The 20,566-nt window shown below is 47.9% G+C and overlaps 1 pseudogene; it reads right to left on the bottom strand.

Moving 5' to 3' along the window:
- Positions 1-18,817, bottom strand: part of LOC127487643 (large ribosomal subunit protein bL19m pseudogene) — a 56,220-nt pseudogene extending 37,403 nt beyond the window's left edge.
- Between the last annotated feature and the right edge of the window lie 1,749 nt (positions 18,818-20,566).

Raw genomic sequence — 20,566 nt, forward strand, 5'->3', positions numbered from 1 at the left:
GAGACATCGCCCCGTGCCAGCGAAAAGTACCTGATCGCCCCATGTCAGCAGGAAGTAGCTCTAAAGACAGATCATCGTCCATCTACCCCTCCTGGACTTTTGGGACTAATGTAATCCCATATAACACCTGCTTTATATAAAAAAGAGGGGGGGTGTTAGTAAAATGGTGCAGTCTTATCTATGGCGTGATCTACACCCTGACACCATCCTAGGGTCTAGCTCCTGCCACCACTGCTGGAAGCCAGGTGCCCACATGGCCCAACCACCAGTGTCAGTCCCACCCCCATCTTAATGGGATTCGATTCGCTGTTCCTACTTCCCTGCCCGCCCCCAGGCAAAGTTTTGAAAGTACCTGTTCCTGAACACGTGGCATGCACTCTCTCTCTTCCTCTGTGTCTCCTGACCTCTGTCTCTTCCTTTTTCTTTCTTTGCCCCTTCCCTTCAGTCTGTCGAGTTTCTCTCAACTCTTTCCCTTAAAAAAAAAAAAAAAAGAAGAAGAAGGGGGTAGGGCTGAGACAGAGCTTAGTCAGGGGTGTGTGTTGGTGTTGCCTCTTCCCTCCGCCCCCGGGCAGCACACTGGGTTTGACTTGGGCTCAGCCAGTCAGACACTCTTGCCAGACTGAATCTGAGAGGTGCACACATGTGGACAGTCCCTGGCATCTTTCCAGGCAGGGGTGGGAGCCCCTGCAGGAAATCTTCCACACTTCCGCTCTTTGGTCTTCGGGGGTTGCCCTAGTTCCTCTTGGTTCTGTGCCCTTTCCACTATCCTGCCTGTACACTTGTTTCCCTATTTGTTTAGCTTACTTTGTTGCTGTTTCTGTCTGCTTTTGTTATTTATAGTTTATTTTTGTTGTTCTGTGGATGGCGGAGTCTAATTGATACAGTTTGGGATCAAGAAGCCAGGAGAGGGGCAGGTGTTTGGTGCAATGATTACAATGCTGCCTGGGATGGCCGAATGCCACAGTGGAGAGCCTGGGTTCCAGCCCCAGGTCTGCTTCCAACTCCAGCTTACTGCTAGTGAGTACCCTGGGAAGTGGCAGGTGATGGTTCAAGAGTCTGGGTCCTGCCACCCTCATGGATGACCTGGATGGAGTTCCTGATTCCTGGCTTCAGTCTGGCCTATCTCTGGCTCTTGAGGGCATCTGGGGAGTGAACCGGTGGATCTGTCTGTTTCTTTCTCTCTCTGCCTTTGAAATATAAATAAATAGGTAAATGGATAAATAAAAATTGAAACCCAAGAAGCTGGCACCAGGCTGTGACTCCTGGTATCGAAGTTAAGTTCTGGCATGGAGCTGAATGGATTATTTGGAGCCACAAGAAAAGTTTGACCACTGTTTTCCAAACTTGGCCTTCTTTTCCAGTGTTCACTATATCCACACAACAGTACCTTGTCTAAAACTGCATACGTGCTACCACATAACATTTTCTTTAAGTTGACTAGCTTTTCACTTGAATACATTGATTTAAAAATTATGATTTCAAGTTAAAAACCCAAGTAATATGCTTTAATTAAAAATAGGAATACTAAAAGCAAAATAATGTTAAATTCTACATGGATGCTGTCGCACGATGTGGGTTCTCATTCAGAACTTTCTCTGTTTAAGGTGAGATTAGCAGGTTTCATAGTTGCTGGAGAAATATCAGTGCTAAATTTAGACCTCCTTCCTGATTTCATCAGGTGTGCTGAAGCAGAAGCAGGAAGGGAGTGGTTTTCCCCGTGTGTGTGTGTGTGTGTGTGTGTGCACGTATGTGTGTTTTAAAGAGATACAATTATTTACAGAGATATAATTATTTATTATTTGAAAGGCAGAGTGATACAGAGAGAGGAATAGACACAGACACAGAGAAAGATCTTCTGTCCTCTGATTCATTCCTCAAATGGCCTCAATAGTTGGGTCTGGGCAAGGCTGAAGACAGGAGCCAGGAGCTCCATCTGGGTCTCCCACATAGGCTACAGGATCCCAAGTTCTTGGGTCATAATCTACTGCTTTCCCAGGAGCATCAGCAGGAAGCTGAATCAGAAGCGGAGTGGTTGGGACTGAAACTGGCACTCTGACATGGAGTGTGGACATTGCAAAAAGTGGCTTACCCTGCTGTGCCACAACACCCACCCGTGTCTCTGTGAGCTGATGCTCCCGATGGCTGGATCAGTTTCTCCCTAAATCATCTCACAGCCATCAGTGGGGTGCATTTCCTGCCATGTGGGCTGGTGTATGGAAAACACACTTACTCCAACAAAGAGAAGACAGAGAAGTCATTTCAAGCATGGGAACCATAAATACATGGGGTTAAAGTGAATAGCAGGCCTACAGGATGATGATAGCCTGCCCAGAAGGCAGAACTTGTGTTGAAGCAGCTCTCAAAGGGCTGCTTGCCTTTCCTGTCCTAGCTGTCCCTCCTGCACTGTACCCTTGGCAGGCAGTGCCTTTGAGTCTGCCATCTCTTCTTGTGACTTTTGTCTGTAGCTTGGCCCTGCCCCTGACATAGGAGGCCATAGGCAGTGGCCAACTGTAAATTCTCACTTGGTTGCCACTGCTTCCGGTGACTTGTGCTGAGACTCACTGGATCTGGGGCACCTGCTGGGCTCCCAGTGGCTTCCCTGACAGTACTTGAATGACTCCATTGATGGATCCAGCATAGCAAGGCCCTTTGTCATTGTCATGTCCGACAATTACTCAATAATGAGAGCAACTCACCTCTTGAAGCTATAAATAAACTGACTTTGAAAAGACATTTCACACCACTATCGCACATGCAAAACCATGATATTTGCTTGAAAATAAATGCCCAGCTGTCAAAATGATGCTTCCCAGGTACAATGTAAAATCCCTGTTCATTTGTTTACCACACTGCAGGGAAACACTGGGTTTGAGAGATGAAATGGATGCATTCTCGCTAAAAAGGAGAGGATTTTAGCACCTCAGAGCTGGAAGGGGTCCGAGTAAATATGCAGGTCATGGTTCACAGGCCAGTTTCCTGCCACCAATGCCCCACTGGCATCCTTTCTCTTACTTTTGTAAAGCTGGCAATGACAGTTAAAAGCAGCAAAAGGCACGGTTCTGCAGCTGAGCCCCGTCATGGGCTCTCCTTTGTTTCTCTGGGGAAGCCGAAGCTTCTGGAAACCTCCAGCCTGGCCCCATCTTCCTCTTGCTCCTTGCTTGCCCCCTTCCACAGTCGAGCAGCGTCTGCATCCTCCACTGGCCCGGCAGCAACCAGCAGAAGTCCAAGGCCACCCAGGGGGGTGGCTGTGGAGAGCTTGCTCTGCTCCGTGACACCAGCGCAGCCCAACGTTGGAGAGCACCACTGAGTGCCGCGTGTGACAAAGGCTGCAAGTAAAACCCTTGGAGCTGCCACTTTCCTCGCGGCCTCTGCTTCCTTTGATGCCAAGCACTGTTGCCTTTCTCTGCGATGTGCGTTCATGCCTCCCTCTGTCTCACTCTCCCCAGGGGCTCCCTGACACTCCTTGCTGCAAGAGTCTTTCTTTTCTTTTCTCCAGCACACAAAAGCTCAGCCCGGAGTTCTTTCTGCGAGTCCAACCTTTTGCATCCCCAGCTTGACTGGCTCCAACACCACTTGAAAACATTTTAGTCTCAGCTCAGCTGAGTGCAGTTTCAGCAGCTCCTCTCCTCGTCCCTTGCTTCGTTGAAGAACCCTAAACTGTCACTCGGCTCTGTGCTAAGTAGTGAGAGCAGTATCCAGCTGTAGAGACTCTACCAGATTGGCTGTTACTCATCGTCTGGGCAAAGACTTGGGAGACAAAGAGTATCAGTCAGCTTTTCATCACTTTAGCGAAGTCCTGAGAGAAGCCATGTTTGAAGGAAGGCAGCTTATTTAAGGTCATAGTTTTGGGGATTCACAGTCCAAGATCAGGTGACCCCGTTGGTGTTGAACCTGTGGAGAGTGTTATGTGGCAATGGCAGAGCATGTGCAGAGGAGGGAGCACATGGCAAGCCAGGAAACAGGGACTGGCTGGGCTCAACTCAGCCTTTACAACCCACCCTCTTGTCAGAACAACTGAGGGCTTGCACCCAGTGACCTAAGGACCTCACATCGAGCCCGTCTCCTGGATACCATAACTGGATTGCTCCATGCACCTAGTACCATCAGCTTATGACCTTGGGATTTAAGTATCTGAATAAGTTGGGGAGCCAAAAATTGTTGGAACTATAGCACAAAGGTACCTGTTCCAAAGGAAAGTCAGACTCTAGTCCCAGTGCCGCCTCGTGGGAACACCCATAGCCTTGGGATTCTTTCCATTCTGAATGTAAGAAGGGATCTTAATTTCCCAGCTTGTAGTGTTGTAAGGACCAAGTGGGGAATGAACACGAGCATGCCCTGTAAATCCGGCATGCTGCAGCACTTGCAAGACACCAGAAGCACTTCCTAACAGGCTCAAGCCATTTTCTTAGGGTGAAGGTTCTGAAAATTGGCTGAATTCTCCCTTCTCTCCAGGCCTCCAAATGCCAGTAAATGATTTTGTGTAGGTGGTGGGTAAGGAAATGTTTATGCAAATTGAGTCCTGATTAGATGCAAAAAAAAAAACAAAACAAAACTGTTGACTGCTTTTTGCTTTTGGAGGGTGTTCATTTTTATTTGAGGGTTTTGTTTGCACATTAGATGCACACAATGTGATTTACATCATTGGCCTCACCCTGTCTTATTTGCCTTAATGTAATTGTCTGTTCAGATCCACTGATGGTGAAAATTGCATTTGTCCTTATCAGCGGAGATATTCTAAAAAGGAGAAGTTCAAAGAAGGCAGAAGCTTTAATGCAGAGAAAGTGTGTTTATTTTCTCAGCGCTTTTGAAATAGTCTTATCTCCTGGAATAGGATAATCTCTTTGCAGTACACCAAAATGGTTGGCTCATGGTAACCCCTCATCAGGGAAGTTGCTTAAAAAAAAAAAAAAAAAAAAAAAAAAAAAAAAAAAAGACTGATTTAGAACATCTCTGTCAGTTCAGCAATGCAGCAATGTTCTTGGGTAACCTTGGAAAGTCTGGGGATCTTCTAAGAAATCCACAAGGTGTGCTTGTCTTGGATGCCAAGAAAACTCCAAGTTCTTCCTGTACTGGAGTGCTGGTTCGGGAAAACACAGAGTTTAGTGGTGGAGAAGGGGAGTGAACACTCTACAGCTAATCTTCATTCAGGTGCAGTATTAAAGTCCATATTTATATGGTTCCTAGCATTTACTTTGTGCCTAGTACACAACCTCTGGCCACATTTTCTCCTTTAGCCTTACTTACCGTCACTAAGCTATGGCTTCACATGTAATGTGGGGCTGTCAGAGGAGTATGGGTTTGCCAGATTACATAAATTAAAATCAATAGCCACCACCCACTGTGCATCCCTAAAGGAGACACTACGCTAAAGGCTCACCTTGAAGCATCTCCTCTTGTTGATTCTTTACAACAGCCCTCGGAGGTTGGTTCCCCTGTCCTCATCTTCTGTGGTTTGAAGCAGATATGTAATTTTCCCTAGGTGACCCTGCAGGTACTGGGGGAGCTGGCCTTTGAACCCAAGTGTGTCCTGGCTCCTGTAGCAGTGATCCGAATAACAATAGCAGGAGGTCCCAAGCACATCCAGTGCATCAGGCTGTCCTGGAGAACTTGTGGAAGCACAAGGAAATGAGTATGAAATGTCACTGAAAACAAAGGCTGGGAATGTGGAAACTGAGTTGGCCCTGCTACACTTTGGTTAAGAACATTGTCCTAAGCTGTTCAGGCTGCTGTCTTGCAGGCTTGCCTGGCTCCTAGAATGACCCAGGGCATTTGTCTTAATATGCAGGCTCCCGGGCTCCTGAATCAGAATCATCCCAAAAATCAACTGGGAAGCTTCTCTAGTGTTCCTAGTGCTTCCCCAAAGGGTGTGCGTGGAAAGGTGCTCAGCAGAATTTGCTGAATGAATCAGACAACTCCCATGGAAGGTTCCATTTGCCATCTGTTGTGGGCAGCACTTTGGACTAAGAGCTGGATTCCCCTTTTGCACTGCACTGTCAGCCGGGTAAGCTCTGACAAGTCACTCCCTCTCTCTGGATCTCCCCTGGGCCTCACATCGTTGAGTATCAGGAATATTTACTGAGTGCCTATTTATAAAAAACATCCCAACACAGCCTGCAGACTTACATGTGGACCCACCAATCCTAATTTTTAGTGTAGGGCCATAATGGGCAGGGCTGTGCCAGACTGGAGCCAGGAGCCTCCTCCGGGTCTCCCATGTGGGTACAGAGGCCAAATGATTTGGGCCATCTTCTACTGCTTTCCCAGGCACATTGGCAGGGAGCTGGATTGGAAGTGGAGCAGCGGGGACTCAAACTGTTGCCTATACAGGATGCTGGCACTGCAGGCCATGGCTTAACCAGCTGTGCCACAGCACTGGCCCCTGCTACAGTCATTTTTATCATTCACGTGGCTACAGTTGAAACCCTTCTGTTTAGAATGCTGTCGAAATGCTGAGAACAGACTTCTCCAACATGAGAGCTACCAGTTAGTGGCTACCATCCATCCTCCAGCAAGTTCTGCATCTGTGTGGTGAGTGAAAACAGAGGTCCTGGTCTGAGACAGCCACCTCTCAAGAGGGCTCACGTGCAGGAGATGGTGGGGTCACAATGTGTTGGTTGACTTGGTAGAAAAGATGACAGAAGCTTGTAGCACCAACCAGCTGGGAGACCTTCAGCAAAGTCCTTTACCTCAGATTCTGCTTCTCAGGAAAACAACCTTTGGAAAACGGGGTCTTCTCTGGGGTATACGAGGAACTTGAGAGATGACAGATGGAAGAGCCCTTCAAGGAAAGGAGCAAATGTTTTGCCAACACCAGGCATTAACAGAGGCTGCCGTTTCCCACTGACATGGAAGCTGTTGCCTTTTCTCATAGCAGAGAAACAATTTTGTATGTCTGTGGCAGATATTGTTTGTGCTCCGCCCACCTGCCCTGGGCACTGCCCATTGCTCTGCACTGCAGCCAGTTGGCTTCATCTATCATCGCCTTTCCCTGGGGCTTTCTTTGGTCACCCGGGCATTCTCAGCTCGCCCACTGAATGGCCAAAAATACTAGCGAGCTACAGGAACTCTCAGACACTAAGTGATGAGAGCTGGTGGATAAAGCACTTGACCCTGAGTGGTCAAGTGGAGGTGCTCGGAAGAACTGAGTCCCAGGTGCACCCAGCATGACCCCACTTCTGAATGCTCCCTTCCCATCCCTTTCCTCCCGATTTTCCTGGGATCACCTTCCAAATCAATAACTTGTAGTTAAATCATCGTCTCAGGATTTGCTCCTGGGAATCACAACCTAAGACAGGAAGCTTGACTCCATCCAAAAGAGGAATGAAAAAAAGACCTTGTAGCTGACCTTGACCTGACTATCCAGGGTCCTGAGGTTACAGCTTTGGTTGGCATTCAAGAGGGCAGGTGGCAAACTGCTCTTCCTAGAGCAGAAGTGGCCTTGGCCATCACTGAACAGCAAAACGTGGCTTGTCTTTAGTGTCCGTGTGCCTGGAGATGACCCCTCCTAATTCCCATGATTCTCAGGAGCTGGACAGTGTCCCTTGACCACTCCTTAATCTCCTGTCATCTCACTGTCAGCTGTAAGGACAGAGATCTGTGTTAGGTGAGAATGACACCTGTTGGTGTGGGTTGTTATCTTTCCCACCATTCCCTCTCTGGTCAAAGAATTCCCTTGTTCATTCTGAGGAATCATTTCTCACTGTTCTGTGAAGGTTAAGGGTGGGATTTGAACCCAGCTCCCTCTAGAGCCAAAACCACTCCACAAGGGCTCTTGACCACTATTGTAAGATGGTTGGCAACAAGAGTAAGCCTCAGCCATACCTCTTACTGGTGTGAGGCTGGGGTAAATGTTGGTCTCCTTTTGAGCCCTAAATTCCTTCATCTGTCTCATGAGCTTGTTGTGAGAATTTAAATGATGGAATAATCAGAAAGCACTTAGCATCATTGTGGGCTCATTCAAAGTGCTCAACAAATAATATGATTAACATTTAAATTATGAAGGTTCTACTTGGCTGAAGAAAGGGGGCATGAATGCAGGCAAAAGCTCTGAGCTGGAGCCTCTGATCTTTATTCTGTGTGCTACTAGAAGGCTCAGACTGCCCAGGGCTGTTTCCCTCCTGTGCCAGCACCCCTCTCACACTGAGTGTGTAGGTAGGCTTCACAATCCACCGAACACACTCCCTGGAGCTTAGCTAAGTGAGTTACTCCCTGCCAGGAACTTACTGTGGCCAACCAAGAATCGAGACATCAAATAATACTTAATTTCACTGCTCCCTAAATATTATTGAATTCCATGCCCAGCAACTTTTCTTTCTGACTCACTCTTTTTGAGGCAGTTCAAGTGGAAAAGGGAATCACTTAGATGCAAGTGAAAGCAGTTCATTCAACAAAAAAAATTATTTAGCTAAATACAAGAGACTGAGCAATTTTTTTTATCTTTTAAATGTACATTATTTAGCATAATGATTATCCAGCAAGTCCTTTTTTATTTTAGAGACTGTTTCTTCCATTCCCCTTGGGAGAGTGTTTTTAGCTCCATGGAGCATGAATTTTTTCACTTATCTGGTGATTATTAGGTCTAAAAATCCCCTTTGGAAAGAGGTTCCACCTTTAATGGCCTCTTCAATGAACGGTTTTCTGTAAATATTGTATAAGCCTATTCAGGGAAAAATAATGCTCTTGTCTCTGGATCCTTCGCAGTCTTTGGATAGCAGAACCTGCTGAGCCCTGGCTTATGGGCCTACGAAGCTGAGTGGATTCCAATCCTGAACACCTCTGTTATTCAGCCTTCCAATTCATGCTTTCATGGGATTTCTACCTGAGCCTGGAGCCAGATTCAGACACCTAGTACGTGTATGACCTTGAATAAGTTACTTAACTTTTCTCTGGTGCATTTTCCTTATCCAGATAATGAAGATAGGGGCTGGCATTGTGATGCAGTGGATTAAGCCACCACCTGTGACACTGGCATCCCATACTGGAAAGCTGGTTTGAGATCCGGCTACGCGGCTTCTGCTCCAGTTCTCTGCTAATGTGCCTGGGAAAGCAGTGGAATATGGCCCCAGTATTTGTACCCCTGCAAATTTCCTGGCCCCTGGCTCCTGGTTTCAGCATGGCCCAGGCTTGGCTGTTGTAGCCATTTGGGTAATGAACCAGCAGATGGAAGATCTCCCTCTATTTCTCTCTCTCTCTCTCTCTCTCTCTCTCTCTCTCTCTCCCAGTCACTCTGTCTTTCAAATTAACACAATTAAATTTTTAAAAAGATAGAGGGTAACATCAGTATCTACCTTACATATCTCTGATAAGGATTAAATGAATGAACCAGGGAGTCTCCTTAAGGAGTACCTAGTACACAGTAAGCATTGCACGTGTGAACTCCTTACTGTCACCATTGTCATCATCACCAACTCAAGTGGCTGCCAAAGGGCTGACCACGTACATAGCTTCGCCTTGTAAGGACTCTTTCTATAGCAACCCAAGGTGCAGCAGCTGACTTCATTAACTTGTTCACCTATACAAGGGATGATCAGAGCATTTATGTCATGGTGTTGTGAGGACTGGGTGAATCAATGAATGTAGAGTGATTAGTGAAGTGTCTTACACAGTAGGTATTCTATTCATGCTAGCTAGAAGTCCTACCACAGCTCTCGTTTCAGCCCAGTTCTTTAAGGACGTTTAAATACATGAAGGAAAAATCCAGCGCATTCTTTCCCTCATTCCTTAAAGAAACTTTTATGTGTCAGGCACTGTTCTCACCCCAAGAGAAGGTGAAGTTTGCATGGTGGATGTGATAGACAACTGACAAGTGACAAGAATCTCCAGCTTTTCTCTTGGGAGGTGACCAGTGTCAAACAAATGTCTGTGTCATCAGGCAATACATGCAAATGCTAATACATGCAAAAAAAATATAAAGCAAGGTAGGGAGCAGGAGATCTAGAGAGGAGAAAGGATATCAAGATGGGTAGAGTGGGAGCTGGTGCTGTGGTGTAGCAGGTAAAACTGCCATCTATGACACATTTACAACCCATATGGATGCCAGTTTGAGTCCCGGCTGCTCCACTTCTGATACAGCTCTCTGCTATGGCCTGGGAAAGCAGTAGAAGATGGCCCAAGCCCTTGGGCCCTTGCACCCATTTGGAGACCTAGAAGAAGCTCCTGGCTCCTGGCTCCTGGCTCCTGGCTTTGGATCGGCACATCTCCAGCCATTGCAGCCATTTGGGGAGTGAACCAGTGGATAGAAGACCTCTCTCTCTCTCTGTCTCTCTCAATCTCTCTCTCTCTCTCTCTCTCTCTGTGATTTTCAAATAAATAAACCTTAAAACACACAAACACACACATGCACACAAGCAAAAGATGCGTAGAATGGCTTGGGGAAGTGCTCTGCTAGGGTGACACCTGGGCAGCAGCCTGAGGGAAGTGGGTAAGTGAGGGAGGGCTGGGCCACCATGAACAGAGCTTCTAACCAGAGGGAGCAGGGGATGCAAAGGCCCTGAGGCAGGCAGGATTTTCTTGGAGACTGTTACTTCCCTTCCTTTTTCTCCATCAGCTTCTCAATATTCACTCCGGCTTTGGGAATGCTTGTGGAAGTTCCCAAAGTCACAGCTTTTTACAGCAGAGGGATTTAGGGAATCCAGAGGTTAACTGGTCAAGAAACTTAAAATTATTAGCAAGCACCCCGTGTCACCCACTGCCAAGACGTGCGCTCCTCCCAGCCAAGCTGCCTGCAGTTGCAGTCTCCAAACTGCTGATGCAGCAATCAGCTAATTAAATTATCACACGTTGCCAGTTGCAAGGCTGAAGCCAGTGGAGTGATTTGTTATTATCCTCATGAAGAACAATCTATGGGCAAAATACTATTAGATTTGATTTTTTTCTAAAAAGCGGGGAGGGAAGCTCTTTAATTAAGATTGTGTCAAAGCATGGCTCCATTTCCCCCTTTGGCCCATTTTCATTTTCAATTTGAGAGGAAAAATATAAGAGAACTAGTTTGTCTCCAGGCCTGCCAGAGTACAAGCTGTATTCCACCAGCCTGGTCCCTATCCATGTTATAAACTTGCGACCAAGGTTCTTTTATGCAAGAAAAATCTAATCCAATATAACCCATGCAATGATGTAGTTAGAATTTATTCTATGCCAAGAATCCCAAGGGGAGGCCATGGGCTGGGATTTACGGTGTAACTTTTCACTTATTCTTTTGATTCATTCGTTCACTCTGCATTGAGCTCCTCATCTGTACCAGAGATAGTTGTAGGCGCCCAGGGTACCATTACAGAAAAGACAATTTCACAATGCCTCTTGCTGAAAGCCCCTGAACGCTGGAGGACTGTCAATAAGAGAGAAGGGACTTGGCATCACCACATGGCACGTGATAGACCCTTGAGACCTCCCCGAATGGCCCATTCCTTACTTAGAATTCCCATTCTGTTTTTTCCACGAGAAATTTCCCGGAACAAATCTCTACCGTACATGTTATCAAATGTGCTTTGTTGTTTATAGATCTTCTTCTTTCCAACTAGATGGCAACTTTGAGGGCATAGACACAAAACATCCACTTCCTTTACGTCTTGTGCAGAGCAGGCGTCACTTAACCAGAAATGAGCAGACTTGACATTGTTCCTCAGGTCACCTGATTTGACTGCAGGTGTCTGTTCACGTCGCCATTTATCTGTGTATCCACCTAATCACCACCCATCCTGTCCAACCACCTATCACTCCTTCTGCTCTCCTCACTAGCCAGCCACTCATTTATCTGCTCTCCATTTATCTCCCGCCCACCATTCAGTGGGTCACTCACTCACTCAGTAAAAGCTAGTTGAATTATGCCCAAATTGATATATTTAAAATGTACTTATTTTATGACTAATATAAATATCAAAAATGTCAAGAGAGAGAATCACAGAGAAAGCGAGTTTCAGAAATGGGATTAGTCACTAAAATGTACGGGAAAATGGGAACAGGTGCAGAGGATTGGACTCAGCGCGTGCGATTTCTTCCCACCCAGATATCCTCTTGTTCTCAGCAGCCAGAGGAAGTCATCTCACAGGGAACAGACACAGCACAGCACTTGGGACTGAGAATTACTAGAATCTACTTTTTTTTTTTTTTTTTGACAAGCAGAGTTAGACAGTGAGAGAGAGAGAGAAAGGTCTTCCTTCTGTTGATTCACGCCCCCTCCCCCCCCAAATGGCTGCTATGGCCAGCACGCTGCGCCGATCTGAAGCCAGGAGCCAGGTGCTTCCTCCTTGTCTCCCATGCGGGTGCAGGACCCAAGCACTTGGGCCATCCTCCACTGCCTTCTCGGGCCACAGCAGAGCTGGACTGGAAGAGGAGCAACTGGGACAGAATCCGGCACTCCGACCAGGACTAGAACCCAGGGTGCCGGTGCTGCAGGCAGAGGATTAGCCTAGTGAGGCGTGGCGCCGGCCACTAGTCTCTACTTTCTAAAGGTTTAGTTAGTCAGTGGACAACTATAATTTGTGCCATTAAATTTGCTTTCACATGTTAGCCTTTAGAGGCAAACAATTTTATACTAGCACAATTGTTATATTAAAAATGAGACTAATTTGAGCTTTCTAAGGATACAAATGTACAGCTCATAACTGTTCTGTTATTGTTAGTCGCACACAAGGGAACCCGACACAAGCAGGTATTTTGTCTCTTGGAAACAAAAACAGCTGGAAAGAACGAAATATTGCACATCAGTTTCCTGGGATTGGGGGATGTATCGTGAGTATCCTATAAAAGGAAGATGGCAGAGACCGAGACAGAGACAGACAGAGGAGGTGGGATGATGAGAGAAGGAGGAGGGGGCGGAGGAGAGAAAGAGGACGAGAGAGCGCCAGGATCTCACCGGGGTGGCGCTGGGCTGCTGGTGGGGGAAGCAAGCCAGGGCCAAGACTGCCCAGGCTGGCAGGCCCACCTTCCCTGTGTCACCACTCAGTTCACACCTGGGCCACTGGCTGTCTTTCTGTGCCCCCTGTCAAGCCACTTTCCCCCTCTTGGAGACACTTTCCTCACAGCCAAGCTTGCAGTCCTCTGCTGGCTCACAACAAGCAAGGCCGACAGCATCCAAACACAATTAATTGACTTAATGCCCTTGTCAGCTGCCAAGCAGATCTGGATAGCAAAAAGAGTTTTGCAAAAGCAACATGACGATTAGAGGCACGGAAGTCAGGCGCCTTGGCACCTGCCGGTGGAAGCTGTTGTCCTGAGTTGTATCAACAGTCACACCAGAACATCCTTCTAAAATAAAACAAAAACAAAAACAACAAAAAAACAATTCCCTTGGAAAGAAGCTTCTATTCATGTATTACGGCACTTCAAAAAATTTCATGGAAAATGCAATTAAAATTACATTTATTTGGGGGTAAAAAAAATTTCTTAAGTCATGTATACGAGGAGGCTTCCAAAAGTTCCTCCAAAATGCATAATGGAAAAAAAAACTATGCACAAATTTCAAAATTCACACCACAAAAAAAGTCCTCTTTTATTCTTGAGGGTCTGATTGCTGCCTTTGCGATGTTTGAGGAAACATTTCAGGGGATACTAATAATTTGCTCAGGAGTGTGGTGTGTGCTTGGGAGGCATTTATGCAGCTTTTCTAAAAGAGAAAAGAAATAAAAGAATGGTTTGATATTCCAAGAGGTATAAATGCAAAAAGAAGTCAGAATATTTTGAAAAAGAAGAGGTTGTTCTTTTTGGCTTATTGCTGTGTAATTATTTAAAAATATTTCAAATGACTACTTTGCTGAATTTCCTTTCCTTTCAGGACTTGAGAAAACATGTAAAAGTAATCATTCTCTCTCTCTTGCTTCCCAATTTATGTTTATTTATTTATATTTCTAACTCTATGTTGGAGAAAACCCACTCTTCTCTTTGAAATTTTAGCCAGCAGCTCTTGAAGCCTCTGCAATGGCATCCAGGGGAAAGGAAAGTGCCTGGGGGGTGATCCCAGCCAAAACCACGTCCGTCTTTTCTTCCCCAGTGCGGGTAGGGGGCCTCCTGGGTGAAGCTCTCCAGCTAATGCTTTCTTGTTCTAGTGAGAGCATCAGCTGGTCTCCCCCAAAATCCCCTTCTCCTAGGCCGGATGGAGAGTTACGAAAAGTAGAACCGGGGCCGGCACTGTGGTATAGCGGGTAAAGCTGCTGCCTGCAGTGCCTGGCATCCCATATGGATGCCAGTTCTAGTCCCAGCTGCTCCACTTCTGATCCAGTTCTCTATTATGGCCTGGGAAAGCAGTGGAAGATGGCCCAAGTCCTTGGGCCCCTGCACCCATGTGGGAGACCCAGAAGCTCCTGGCTTCCGATCGGCACAGCTCTAACCGTTGCGGCCAATTGGAGAGTGAACCAGCAGATGGAAGATCTCTCTCTCTCTCTGCCTCTCCTTCTCTCTCTGTGTAACTCTGACTTTCAAATAAATAAATCAATCTTAAAAAAAAGGAGGGGCCTGCGGGGAGGGGAGGGGCCAGTGCCGTGGTACAGTAAGTAGGTTAATCCTTTGCCTGTGGTGCCAGCAACCCATATGGACATTGGTTCTAGTCCTGGATGCTCCTCTTCCAATCCAGCTCTCTGCTATGGCCTGGGAAGCAGCAGAGGATGGTCTAAGTGCTTGGGCCCCTGCACCATGTCGGAGACCTGGAGGCTCCTGGCGTCCTATTGTCTCAGCTCTGGCTGTTATGGCCATTTGGGAAGTGAACCAACAGATGGAAGACCTTTCTTTCTGTCTCTCCCTCTCACTGTCTGTAACTTTACTTCTCAAATAAATAAATAAAATCTTAAAAAAAAAGAATAAAAAAGAAAAGTAGAACCAATAGCCCTAACCCTTGGACTGAGAAAAATCCCAGCTCTGGTTTGCTCTGTGACCTTGGATAATATAGTTAACCTCCCTGTGCCACAGTTCCCTCCTCTACAAATTGAGGATTAGAATCTTCATACTTCAAAGGGCTCGGTGAGTATCCATAAAACCCACTGTGCCCACACACGCCCCCCCTGGAGCAGCCCCCTGCCCGGACGCATTGCCTCCTCCAAGATACAGATTCTGTACTAAAGCTCACGATTCCTATATCCAAAGTTGTTTGTGTGCTTTCTTCATTATTCACACCACAAATATTTTGTTATTCACATCACGTGTTTTTGCAGCCGTCGCTTAAACACACCAATTTATTCTTGATACTCTTATTTGATATAATTCTTACTAGCAGTCCCTGACAAAATCTGATTAAAAAAAAAAAAAAGAAATCTTCAACAATTCTGGCTGCCTTGTGCCGGATGCACTCACATTAACCATTTAGCTTGGTGTCTCCACCCTGGCATTTGTCACCTTCTGCTTCCTCATTTCTTATCCCAGGAGATGGACAACTTCGCATCCTTCCCTGCGTGCTTTGAATCCTGCTTTCTCATGTGGCTGCCTACCCCCGCGTCAGCGATGAGCTATTGATTTCTTTCTCTCACCGTTTAACATTCTCATAGAGACCCTGGCAGCCCAATTGACAAATGATTGCAAAAGCGCTTTGGCAAATCCGGGAGTGCTTTTGATGGAGAAAGCAAAACAGAGACTCAGAAAATTTCGCACCTTGCAATTGGGCTCGCTTAATGCCGCACAGTCTCTCGCCTAATGAGCATTTTCAATCACTGCTGAAAATCTTGTTTGCTTTCTTGGATCTGTGATTCACAGACTCCCTCAGAGAAGGAGGAGGGCGCCACCCTGGACGCTGTGGCCTGAGGTTGATTCTTCCCTGCTGGTGGGGGCGGGGGACGTGGAGAGGGTGGAGAGGGTCAGACCTTACCAACCTTCAGCCTGGTTTGGAAGCCACCACCAGGGAGTTAAATCGCAGGCCCTCAACCCACCGTTCCTGACCCCACGTGTCAGGCCCAGCAATTCATGGTCCTTCCTGGGGCAGAAGCCCTGAGCTGCAGAGCAGAGCTGCGGTCAGATCGTATGTTTCAGGGTTGTTTATATGCCCTTGGCTTGGAAGTCTAGCCAGGAGGTTTTCACTAGGGGTCTGTTTGCCGTATGCAGCCTGTCTCTGAAGTGCAATTTGGAGATACGGAGCCGTCAGGGTAATTTTCCTTCCTCTGGCGACACTGTGATTATAGAGAAGGAAGGGCGAGGGCCGCTCGCTGTGCTAATGGCTGCTTCTTATTGCAGAGGCTGCAGGAGCCCCAAAACGTAAAACACTTCCTGCCCCAAAGCCTCCTCTGAGCTGCTCTCCCTGGGGAGGAGGTGAAGTTAAGGACCTTCGCTGCAAACCCAGCACCCACTCTGGTCTCCTTGCAGGATTACAGAATGTAGAACCATTGTGTGCTGATGCCAGCTGTGGGGAGGGTGGAGATTCCCACAGTCCATTTTGCACCTGTCTCATCTGGAGACCCAGGCAACACTCAGGACCTGTGAGTGCTGGGGCAAAAGCAATGCCAAGGTCATGCCTCCAAAGTGGCTGCCTCCTGCCCACAGTGGCCACCCAGGTGCGTGAGTCCTAGGTGTGGGGGTCCCGCTCTGGGGCCCTTGGAAGCCACCCTCTTTTGAGTCTGAGACTGCTTCTATGCGGACAGCTCCTCCTGTCTCCTCTGCCTCATCTTAACGCCCGCCCAAGCCTCAAGGGTTGGTCCTCGCAGGTGTCCCTGGGGCTCCTCCCCATTCTAGGCTGGTGGCTGCTGGACGCTGTCTAGTCTGCTGGTCTGTTTCCTTCAATGCTTTCCCAGCGCTCAGCGTTCTGGCAGGCTGTGCTTGGTCACAGTCCCCTACCCAGCCTGTGAGGCAGCAGGAGCCAGCACACCTTGGGTGAGGCGGTTGAGGTGGAGAGCCTAGAGCCTAGGGATCTCTTCACTGATTTATCTCCAGCGCCTGGGGCCAGCCTTGGGGTATTTGATGGGAGGTTCCAAGTCACTAGGGCGGTATATGCGAGGATACTTTACAAGTTCATGGGAAAATAGAATTGAAAGTGAGCTTTATTGGGGTGCAAAAATGTTGAAATGCATGCAACGTGAAAGGTGCTTTAAAAGTTCACAGAAAACACACACCTTCAAAAACTCCACGTGGATTTAAAAATTTTTTTCCACCAAATAAGCTTACCTTTTCTAAAAAAAATAATTTATTTATTTGAAAGTCAAAGTTACACAGAGAGAAGGAGAGACAAAGAGAGAGAGAGAGAGAGAGAGGTCTTCCATCCGATGGTTCACTCCCCAATTGGCTGCAAGGCTGGAGCCGTGCTAAACCAAAGTCAGGAGCCAGGAGCTTCTTCTGGGTCTCCCACGCAGGTGCAGGGACCCAAGGACATGGGCCATCTTCCAGTGCTTTCTCAGGCCATAGCAGAGAGCTGGATTGGAAGTGGAGTAGCCGGGTCTCGAACCAGCGCCCATATAGGATGCCGGCACTGCAGGTGGCAGCTTTACTCGCCATGCCACAGTGCGGGCCCCTAAGCTTAACTTTTAATTCCATTTTCTCATGGACTTCTTGAGGTGCCCTTCCATAGGTACTCACCTGCAAATGGCCTTCCCTCGTTCAGCCCACCCCAGGAAAAGCGTGAAGAAGGGAGCCGAAACACGGAGGCTTCTGTGACAAAAGGAGAAAGGGCACAAGATCCCAGCATAGTTGACTTTCCCAGACGTGATGTATTGTGCGTGTACAGTCATTAAGAGGAAATTCAAAACTCAGCTGAATTCTAATGGATGTCATTTCCAATAGACCCTTGGACTGAAGAGCAAGCTGATTGTTTCCAACTTGATATGTTTGCAAGCACAGAGCTGTTTATGTGGAAGAGAGAATTACAAGTACAAATGGGATAGATGGAAACACTGGGAAAGTAATCATGCATTTCCATAGAAGGGTGTGGCCAGGAACAAAGCAGGATCAAAATATCGGTCTTCTTTTTCATTCTCTAAAAAAAAAAAATCTATGTTTTATTTTTATTCGAGAGACACGAACAGGCAGGGGGCTTCCGCCCATCCACTGGCTCACCCTCCTGTGCTAGGCTGAAGCGGAAGCCAGGAACTCTATCTCAGTCTCCCAGGGGGGTGACTTGAGTCAATACCTGCTCCTCCAGGTGCCCACTGAGCAGGAAGCTGGAATTGGAAGCCCAGCTGAGACTTGAATCCAAGCGGTGTCCTTGGCACCATGGCACCTATTACCCACCTCTCTTCCTCTTTTTAATCACAAAATGTGCTCTGTTCTCCATGTCTGCCTTCTCCATGACCCAAACACCCAGGTATCCCAGGAGTTTGGCAGAGTTTGAGTTGAGTCTCATGCTTTTGTTTAGAAAATACTGCCCAGGCAGCGGCCCTGAGCCACCAGCCACTGCGACTATGCGTCAGAGTGAGGCAAGGCACAGGAGTAAGGAGTTGTGCCATCCCCAGTCAGAATTACAGATTTGCCGTTCTCAGGTGGTGTAAACCTGGTGAGATGCTTAATCCCCACAACCCCAATTCCTGTAGTGACAAAGGGAGCAAAGGGAAGTGGCGCTGCTTGTCGCCTGAGGTCATCTGGGAGATGAAACGAGACGACCATGCACAAAGCAAATCTGATCATGACATACCCTCACCAAAGCGGTTGTTAGGAACTCAGAAGGCCGAGCTTTGGTGCTGCAGTTAGAATGCTGTTTGGGATGCCCGCATCCCTTATAGGACAACCTGGTTCAAGTCCTGGGTCCTCCACTTCCGCTCCAGCTTCCTGCTAATGCTCATCTTGGGAGGCTGTGGGTGATGCTCAAGTACTTGGGTCCCTGCTACCTGACCTGTTCCTTGTCTACCTCCCTCTTCACATCTCCTGTTCCTTGTCGCCCCATTCCTTGTGCTTCCAAGATGGGGACCTGTTTCTCCAGCATCTCAAGCCCGTCCCTGACCCAGGACCTGGGCACTGCCTGCTTCCGCTGGTGGGAACAGTCTTCCTCCCAATAGTCACAAGCCGTTTGCTCATGTCATTCAGAGCTCAGCTCCAGGGCCACCTCCTCTGAGAACCCTTCCCTTTCCTGCAGCCTAGAGTATCTCCTGTCACTCCTATTTTCCTAGCCTACTTTCTCGTCTTAGCTGTAATTCCTATCTGACGTTATGTGATGTGTGTATTTGCTTCCTGTCTGTCACCTCTCACTGGAACGGAGACTACATGACAGCAGGGGCTTTCTTTTCCCTTCCTGTCTTCCTGGAACAGTGCCTGGTGCTCAAACATTTGCTGAATGAATAAATGATGAGCATTTCTTCACCCACTAAGTGGTGTGTAGTAGGCACTCAATAAATGTCAGTTCTCTTTCTTCACCCTTCGCAGCAAGGAGCTTAAACTTTACAGCTCAAGATAAGACACTATAATTTTTTTTTTTTTTTTTGGATTTAGTTAAGCCACTTGGATCCTTTTACATCCCAATAGCGACACGCTGCAGAGCCTAACAGAAAGTGAATCCTCGTTTTATGTTTTAATCAATTTGTTCCACATACAGTATGTCTGGGGTGATAAGAGCGAGTGCAGAAAAAGCATCAAGCGCTAGAACAATTCATGGAGTCCGATCATTAGCGCCTGCCCTCTCCAGCCTTGCTTGTCTCTGAGGAAGGAGCCGGCTGGAGAGGAAGGGCCGCAATGACCCGCAGGAGACACGCCCCCTCTCACCGTCCCAACCCGACCGGGCTGAGGCACCCGCGGGCGCGGAAGCTGTTTCGGCCTCTGCCTGGGAAGGACCTGCAGGGAGCTCTCACGTGGAGCACCTGCTCCGGGTCTGCTTCTCCCTGAGGGGCCCCTGCGTTCCTGGGGTGAGGATTCGTGGCCTGCGTGGTGGGCGGAGGCTGGGGATGGGGAAGAAGCGCGCTGGCAGGGGCAGCTCTGGAGAACAGGGCTTAGCGGGAAGGGGACAGGGCAGGGACACCTGCCAGGGCTCAGAGCACTAGATCGGGGATTTCAAAATGTCTGGGCGTTACTTAGGCCAGAGGGTGGTGCGAGGAGGAGATTGTAGGACAGAAAGCATTCTAGACAGAGGGAAAGGCAGTTTGGGAACTGGACCGTGGGTTCGTGATCTCTCTCCACTGCCATTGTACCTCAATTTCCCCACATGTAATACGAAGCGCTGGCGTAACTGAGCTTTAAAAGTTTTGCCTGGAGAGGACTTTCTTGGTGGACACGCAGAGCCGTCTGTCTCCCTGCCCCTCCCTTCCTGTCCATTTCCAATGCTACTGGGCTCCTCTTCTGTTCTTTTTGGCCCCTCCCCCTTTACTCACTGCTGTGTCCAATCACAAGGGTAGTAGAGAACATTATTTAATGTCTCTGAGAATCACTGGGTGGAAGGAATGGCAGACACCCCCACCACCAGCCCGTGTCCTCACCACCGACTGAAAAGGAAAACGGAGTTCTGAACTTGAGACATCTGGGTCTGGGGACAAGGTTTGGGGTCTTAGTGACCGTCGAACTAATCCCTGTGCTCAGTTCATTTCTAGCCCCGCGAGGGGGATCTGGGGCCCATCCCACCATGTGCTCCTTTGGCATGAGGGCTGTTTTGAGCTGAAGATGACGGAGAGGTAAGGGAAGTTCTCCGCTCTGTCCCTGTCCGCGACTCACTGGGCACAACGTTCCTGTGGGAGGTTGTCTCTGCTCG

The sequence above is a fragment of the Oryctolagus cuniculus genome, chromosome 18 (genome assembly GCF_964237555.1).
Source record: "Oryctolagus cuniculus chromosome 18, mOryCun1.1, whole genome shotgun sequence".
In the NCBI taxonomy this organism is placed as follows: Eukaryota; Metazoa; Chordata; class Mammalia; order Lagomorpha; family Leporidae; genus Oryctolagus; species Oryctolagus cuniculus.